Here is a 9,011-nt window from a genome sequence, read left to right as displayed (position 1 = left end):
TTGATTTTGAAGGTTGAGAGAGAGAGAAAGAAAAAACAGCCCAGGAAACACAGGGCATTCTCGGAAGCTGCTGCAAGGAGAGATTAGTCAATAACACCTTGATTTGAATAAAACCTCTTTAGCAGGCTGTATGGCTTCATTAGAGCAGAGCTAAATTCTCAGCTGAAAATACCCAGAACATCTCTGTGCACTTGACAGCTTTCAGTGTCTGAGACTCTGGAGCCTGGCTGCAGCTGCTCCCAGCAGGTTCAAGCACAGGCGCCGCTCAGCAGAAGGGCAAGGCTGGGAGAAGTGAGACTCCGAATTGCAAATCAGCAGCCAGAACAACAACAGGAATACAGGGCTGGGAGGCTGGGGATTGCGGATGTGTGTGTTTGAGTTTTTTTTAATCTGAAGAGTCATTTTAGCTCAAGACTCATCAGCAATAATGATGTTCTAGTAATTGCACCCTTACAGGGTTTGTATCGAGTTTAGTAAGTGAGAGTCACTAGACTGTGGGCTGCTCATGGTGCCAGTCGGCATCTTCTCCATCACAACCCAGCAAGAAGCAGAGCCTTTGCCCAGACAAGGCTGAGGTGGTGCAGCCGTGGTCCCACTCCATCGCCCTGGCGAAGCCATGAAGCCAACTGCCACAGAAGCAACTGGCAGCTGTGAGATGTCAGAACTGGGCACACGAGGCTGAGCCCGCCCCACCAGTGTGCAGGCTGGCCGTCCTTTACAAACACTGGGGCACCTGAGCAAGACTGTCCTAGGAAAAACTCCCTGGCCAAAGAAAGAGTAAAACTCCATGAAATGCGTGCATGAAGTAAGGGATGAATCCAGCAGCTCTCCCGATCCTGTGCTGGGAGTCCCAGCCCTTGCAGATGCAGGGCAAAGTTTGGCAGTGACGCCCTGAAACCTTAACAAGCAGAGGACAAACTTAAAAACAACCATCCAAAATAATTTATAAGTGTCATGATGTTTAAGCGAGCCTTACAGATAGATTCCTCGTTGTTAAACACTTGGGACTGGTGATTTTATGGACCAGAGTGGACTCAAATCCTCATCTGCAGGGCACATAAAAGTGGGACATCACACAGAGCAGAACATCACTGCAAAGTGATTTGGTGCGTAGGCTAAAGCTGGTTTGAAAGATCTTCAGTGAAGAGAAACAAGTTTAAAAAAATACTTCTGGATTTTGTGTGTGTGTTACCCCCCACCCGTCACAGCACAGCCTTCCAGAGACCTGCTCTTCTCACCATCGTCACCAGAAGCTTAAACTCAATGCAGAAACAAATGGGGGTCCCTCATTCCTGGCCAGCAGAGCTGGAGCCCCAGACGTGTCATTGCTGCCACAGGGATGGGTGCTCCCTGCATATGAATGTGCAGCTGGGCCTGGGGGAGAGCGTGTTCTCGGGATTAAGACAAAAGGAAGAAGACCTAACTTGATCTCAGATCCCCTCACTGGTGCAGGTTCAGAGCCCCTACTGAGAAGTTACTGAAACCCAAACAGCCATGGAAGAAAGTTAATTCCATTTTCTACTTCAGCAAGTTGGGCTAATATTGATACACCAGGCCGCTGTGAGCCATGGGTGAGCGTGGGCATCCCCAGGAGCACCGTCCCCATGCAGCACCCTAGCACTGGCTTTCTCCAGAGCCAGCCACCTGGAACAAGCTCTAAATGAGTTTCCACCTCATCCCCAACACAGTGTGTTTGCCTTGAGATTGTAACACAGCTTTTCATCGCCAGTCTCGCTCGTCAGGATCCCAACACTGCTGAGGGACAGGGCAGAGACTCTCCCACCTTCCCTCTGCTCCACCTGCTCTCCCATCCGGGCGAGTCCCGTCCATGCAGGCTGCGGCTCCGGACGTACCTTGCACATCCCAGGGAATGGGCAGCTGCTGCTCCCCAGGGCACCTGCCAGGGATCGGATCCCCTCAGCCACCACCTGCCAACCATCTCAAACCCGGGGAAGCCACAGGCTTCCAGCACCATTGAAATGGGCAAATGTGAGGGTCCTGCCCACCACGCAACTGAGGACAAAGCAACAGCCAGCACGGTGGCCACCGACAACTGAGGCAGTGACAGCATTAAGTCAATGCTTGTCAAGGTGGGGCCTTAATGGCAAGAAAGAGCCTTTCTGTTTCAGTGGCAGAGAGGTGCAGAGACGAGGCTTATAGCTAGGGAGGGCATGGACAGAAACAGCTTGCTTCTGCTCCTCCGATAATAATCTCTAATCTTTGCTCCTGTCAAGCATCTTTCACTCACAGCTTTCCAAGCCCTTCACAAGCAGTCAGCTCCCACCCTCCACTGCAGTGGGTGAACGTCAGCATCCTTATTTTTACAACTGGGGCCATGCATAGAAGCGCAACTTTCCCAAGGCCTCTAGCAAGCTACAAAAGCCAAACAGCTAATTTTCCTCCCTCCCCCTTCTGCACGCAGCCATCCCACGCATGTCAGCCCAAGCTCCAGAGCAAACATCCTCTGGAGAAGTAATTCAAAGCCAGCCAGTAAACAAACCTCCAAAGCCTTGGCCCTAGAGACGGGGGGAGCGCAGCCGCTCCCTGCCAGAGAAGTCAATAATGACAGGCGAGCAGAAAGGAAGGGGCTGGAAGAACAAGAGTCATTAGTGGAAACTTGTTGTTTGTGCTAATTAGATCATTATCTAGAAACTGCTATTGATGTTGCTATTTCAGCTCCTGCTGCTGTTCACAACTTTATTTTATCCATGTCTATCAACTGCCCACACTCTTCCACGTCCTGCAGAAAGGACCAGCAAAGCTGGCCCGCAGCCAAGCCAGGATGGAGATGGTCCGATGCGCTCACCTGCGCCCGCTGCGGCAAGAACCAGGCCAGCACCGTGTGGACGCTGCAGCGAGAAGAGGTGAACACACGTGCCAGGGAGGAACGCAACCAGCCACCCCGGGGAGGCTGACTGCAGCGCTCAGGGGACAAAGGCTGCAGTCCTTCCCAGCAACAAACTCCCCCGCTTTTAACCTTCCAGCGCTCACCCGCACAGCCTAAGGACTCGCACAAGGTTTCTGCAAGGGGGCATGCGTCCCCTTTGGTTCAGTGTCAGCTCAACCCAGGTATGCCAAGCAGTACTCTCCTTGTCCCACACGCTCCTCCAGCACGGCTGCCTGCTGTGAAGCGGGTGCTCTCCTCCTTTCGGAGGTGGCTGCGCTGTGCTGCTGGGGCGAGGGGTGCTTGAGGTGACTTCCTTGGCCCTTTGGGTACCTGGGGAAGGGAGGGGAGAGGGCACAGAACAGACAGTAGATTAGTTTGTAGTATGTGTAATTAACATCACTTTGCAAAGAAGTGTGAAATGTTATGCATAACATTCCCTGATCTTCCTCCTCTCCCACACACCGGCAGACAGCAGTCTGGCACTGGGCAGATAAATACTGCAGAGTCTGTGTTTGATACTGCTGGCTTCCCGCAGCTGCTTCAAGCGCTGCCTCCACACCATGCCACGTGGTGCCCCTCTGCTTTTGCTGCCGCTGCTGAAATCTCCACCCAAGGAGCCCAATTCTCAGCCACGAGGCGAAGAGCCACATGCGCCGACACGAGCACCAGGGAACAGCTGCACCCGGCACAAAGGTGGAGCAACCGCTACGGCACCACGTGCCGCATGGCGCGGTGTGCTGAGCAGTTGAAGACGACAAACATTAGTGAACACTGCCCCTAGCACAGATAAACCGTAGAGAGGCTCTGACCCGCACTGTAACATGCGGATAACTAGTGCTGAGCACCCGAGCAGCCACACTGGCCACAGAGACCATCCCCGTGCTGGACGTCCATGCTTAACAACCCACCACCCAAAGAGATGGCAGGCAGCAGAGCCCCCCACGCCGGGCAGCGCTTCCTTCCCCACCGTCACCTCGGCAGCTGCAGACGCTCTCGCACAGCCCAGTTCACCTCTCGCACGATAGGGAGTGAGAGCACCCTGGGCACCGGAGGAGACAACATATATCTTCAAACCTTACTTCCCAGCCCTTAGGCAGAATTGTTAAGGCTGCATGGCCTGCACAGGGGGCAACACCCCCAGCTCTGTGTAGCACATGGAAGAACACACGGGCTGCTGAACAGGAGCCAGCTCCCAAACACTACCCTGAAATACCAATTAAGAACAGCCTTAACAGAGAAAGAGCTGATGAAAGTTACTGGGCTAGCAAGGTGGGTGCAGTGGGAGGGCAGCAGGAGCAGGCTGCACGCTACTTTCATTTACCGTGCCGTGCCACCTCTGTCAGGCTGTACAGAAAGCTGCTCACGGGCTCTGTTTTGAGACGTACTCCCTTCACTCGGGGGAAAACGTTTTCCAGTTTGTCATTATGTGCCCTGCACTATTATTGATCTTAGAGAGACATCAGATTAGGTTATTTGGTTATTAAAAAAGGAGGTGAGGGGAAGAGAGAGAAACACTTGGACACTTGTAGGATTTCTGCAGCTTCCCACCTGACAGCAAGCACAGCTCCTCTTCACATGAATAATATTGATGCAGCCCCGTTACATTATCAAATTTCCCCTTTGCTGGTATGAGCGATAATTGAATAACCTCAACCATTTGATTTCTGTGCCACGTCTTCGAGGAATGAAACCTGAATAACAGAGGTCCCAAGCTAATCGACTTTGATTTATTACAGTCACTATTTTTCCACCTGGACACCACGGTCCTCCCTCACCCCGAGGGAGGAGAGCAGTGTGCTGGGGGGACCTGGGCTGACGAGAAGACAAAGGTGAGGCTCAACAACTATCAAACTACAAATCAGGGAGCTGGGTTTGTGTCTGTAACTCGCATTCCCACTTTCTCCTGGGGTCCCTGCAAGTCCTCAGCCCCATGGGCAGGCAGACAACACCCAGCTCCAGCAGAAACCCCCTGCCCTACTGCTGTTGGCTTCAGGGAGCTGGAGGGGCATGAAGATGCAGATCCCCCCATCCCACTGCACAGCGAGTGATGGGCAGCGTATTTGCACACATACGCAGTGCTGCTGGCAGCTTAGCCGCTACCAGACCAACCTCGCAAGGATCAAACAGTTCAACAAGGGGTTGATGGGTCAATTTTTAACAGAAACCTCTCCGAGCTGATAAGAAATCAGCGCGGAGGTTTACAGACCCACAGCCCTGTTCCTTCCTTCACACGACTGCCAACACCTGACATTTTGTCCTTGGGCTATTTACACGCTGGCCCACAGCAGCCGGAGCGCACACAGCTGGCTGGGTGTCACGGGCACGCTGGAGGGGGCTTCTGCAGCACGATGGAAACCATCCAGTTACCGCAAACCCCGACTCCTGTTCCTGAACTGCTGCCGTAGCTTCTCAATAGTTCAGATCCTTCTGGCTGGTGTCCCCAGTACGGCTGCTCACACCCCAGACTCTGATTACATCCAGGGCTGGCTTGCTGCTTGCTCGTTAGTGCATCTGACCCTGACCTACAGAAGGGCTTTTATACTTCCACTGATGAGGAGGGGGAAGAGGAGGGAAAATTGCATCGCATCACCATAATAGGCTTTTGATTTTGTCCTTTACAGCAATTTCATACCAGTTCTACCCTACACCTGCAGTAAATTGTCAAAAAATCAGCAATGACATGAGTGAACTTGCTTCTGCAATCAGAACTGCAAAAAATAATCATCTCCTATAGAGCCAGTTAAGGCACAGGGTAGGGAACGGCATGCATGTGACACGGGGACAGTCCATGGCACCCCGCCTCCTTCCTGGGAAACTCCTGAACCCACGGGTGCACTGCACGCTCCCCGGCACCCCGAGGATGGTGACAGCAGGCAGACAGTCACACAGAGCACCGTGCTCTCCTGAATCTCTCTGTGTGCAGCCAGAAGCAGCCACTCCCTGTTAACTAAGACTTGCTTTGTACGCGGCCAGTGGCGAGGAACGGGAATACTGGGAAAGGTCAGTGCCTGGCGCTCCCTCGGTCGAGAGGTGCGAAGCCAGCCTGCCTTCAGCAAAGCCCCTTGGCATTCCCTCGCTGAGCTCTGCTTAAAACACCAACCCCTGCTGCCCTACAAAATAGAAGCGCATTCAAATAAATCACCTCAAACTTAAAAGGTGCCATTAGCTATTAGCAAACACTCCAGGCCCATGGGTGAAGGTAATTCAATATGATATGCTTGGGCATGCAAGGTAATAGGTTTCAGCTGAATATCATGTGATACAATCTCTTCAATGGGAGGTTAAATGAGGCTGAGACAGAGACCAGATGGATTTATCTGGGTAGTGCTGATTATCTTTTTTTTTTTCTTCTGGTGTGCTTAAGGTGAAGTGAAGGTAAGTAAGGCAGAAGTAACCTGAGAGAAAAGGTGGAGCTCGGCTGTTAGCAGGAGGCTCGGGACCTCATCCTGCTGGAACAAACCAAGCAAGGAGGAGGATGCTCACAAGGCAGCACTGACAGAAACAGTCAGACAAGAAGAAATACTTTATCAATTTCACCTTACAGAAGAACAACCAGAGGTCGGAGCGAGACAAGTCGAGCCCAGCTGGGCAGATGTAGACACCTAACTTCTGAGATTTCAGCAGGACTTAGGAGGCCAAATGCCATCTCTAATCCACCCAGGACCTCTGCAGCACACGAAGGAGCTGAATCGGTCCCATGTCCCGGCACAGCAATGCTCTCCCTCTCTGTGGGGAAAGCTTCGTAACCCTCACCAAGGCAGAGATGTTTTTCCCCACTACCTTCTAAATTGCACGAGAGTTGCTGAAACGTGACCCCCTGAAACTACACGTCCTCCACAGCCGGCCAGGTCCTCCAGGAGCTGTGGGGCAAGTCCTGGGGCAGCACAGCCTACACAATCCATATGGCCTGGGGAAAAGCATCCCCAGTGCACAGCCCGTACTGAGGAAGCGGTCCTCTAGCAGCCGGTGAGATGGGAAGCCTGGTCTACAGCCACAGCACCTGGACAGTCCGTACCGCCTGAAGAGTCTTTGCTGCCCAGAGTGCCCTGTCCATGCAGGCACTGCTGCATAAGGACTACAGAGCTTCCCTCGAGCTCTCTCAGAGGGTGTCTGTTAGGAGGTTAAAACAAAACGTCTTCAGGAAAAGGGGTTTAGAACATCTAACAAAACCCCAATCGCTTTCCCCCCAGATTTCAGCTTCCCAGTATTTCAGCTGATCATGTGAATATTGAGTCAAAACATGCTTTTTGCTCAGTTTGCTAAAATTTTGTCTTAGAGATTCTAAAAACAGATTACCAGTGCTTGGATTTGTAAGTCTTTGGTTGAAAACCCCAAACATCGTCATCATAAAACAGAAATTTCCCACAGGAGGTTTTTTCCTTACAATGCAGCTATTCACAGTTCTTTGTTGTTAAAACCAAAAACCAAGCTTGTCTTAAAGCTCTCAGACATTAGTCAGAAGCTCAGTGTAGAAAGGGAACCAGCTCTAAAGGTTATTTAATAAGGTCTCAATTGCAGTCTGTGTTATTTATTTGGACCAAGACCAGGGTTGTAACCCCCTACGATCCAGGGATTAACCATGTCCCCCAAAGAGTGCACAGCTCCAGCAGTGAAGAACGTGACTATCTCCATCGCATGGCAGCTGAACTGAACGCGGGCAGGCCGCTGATGGGGACAGATGAGCTGTTTTTAAGCAGCGTGGCAGTGCTCCATAATGCCCCTTGTAACACTGCACACTGATGCCAATTTTCACACTTTTGTAAACAAGGGAGATGACAGTATGAGTTAAATACAACAGCTGACTGCATCTAACAAGACAGTACGTTTCCTGGCCCTGGGAGGCTGCAGGGCCCCAGCAGAGCGAGGACGATGCGAAGACGAGCGCTGGGCCGGGAGCCTCCCCTGTCCCGGGGCTGCGCAGGAGGGAACGATGCTCTGGCACTCAGGGCAAACCTGCTTTCCAGCATTTCCTCTTACAGGCTTCCAAAGCCAGAATGAAACTCCTCAGTTCAGAGCTGAGAGTTCAAGTAAACAAGCTCATTCTTGAAAACAAAAGCAATTCTCTGTGAAGAGAGAGGTGGCACGTGGCTGACACTTATTGTAGCTCACCAAATGACAGCGTGTTCATCAAAGAATTTTAATTGTCAGAGCTGGTCATAGTTCTTTCTCCCTTATAATTCAAGAGCAGATGCAAGATTGGACAAGGACTGTTATGGAAAAAAGTAGATGGCAATAAATAAAGTTTAAATTAAACTCCTTGAAATGTAGTGGTGCTGGGCAAACACCAGCATGGGATTTATGGGGCCACATCTGGCCGAGAGGCTTTAATGGCTCCTGTGCAGCACCTGCATTCTTGGGAGTGCAACGTGCCCGCTGCTGTCGTGCAGAGGGGAGGACAATTACTCCGTGTGCCCGTAGCACGGAATTAACCCCACCCAGCAGGGACTGACAGAAAAATGAGGCTCCCGATGGGAGAAAAACTTGTAACGAAATCTCAGTGGTGGGCTGAAGATGGAGATACAGCCAGATCAGACAAGTGAACAGTAAACATCTCGCTCCTCTGCTTAGAGCTGGGCAAACCTAACGCTGCACGGTTCTGTGGGTGGGATCAGTACACACATCCCCCAGCAACATGGAAGCCAGAAACTGTCTGAGGCTCTGAACAAGCTCATTTCTCCTTTGCAAACAGCTAGGATTCACAGCCTCTCGTACGCGTACTAGCCCCAGGATGCTTTTTCCCCCAGGGAATCCTGATGCAGTGAGATGGCTGCTGCCATCCCCCTTGCCTCTCACATGCTGGCACGTACTGTCGCTTTGAAGAAGACACAAGCGGGGAGCGTGCACGGAGTGAGCTGCGGCGGCTGATGGTATACAAAGACCAAACTGCTGCTGCTGTCCAGGCACGTCCATCTCGGTGCCAGGCGTACACAACCAGCTCTTGCCCCTGGCCAGCAGAAGTCAGGTTTCCCCAGCGCCATGCTTCACGGGGTAGCAGAGCAGGGGTGTGAAAGAGCTGGCTCCTTCTGCACACTGGTCTGGCCTCCAGCATACTCGTACCTTGTGACCGAAGGCCAACAACCCTGCACCACAGAGCACATATCAGACCCCCTCCCAGAGTCAAGAA

Source organism: Aptenodytes forsteri, unplaced genomic scaffold, assembly GCF_000699145.1.
Source record: "Aptenodytes forsteri isolate BGI_AS27 unplaced genomic scaffold, ASM69914v1 Scaffold68, whole genome shotgun sequence".
In the NCBI taxonomy this organism is placed as follows: Eukaryota; Metazoa; Chordata; class Aves; order Sphenisciformes; family Spheniscidae; genus Aptenodytes; species Aptenodytes forsteri.
This window is presented reverse-complemented; position numbering follows the sequence as displayed.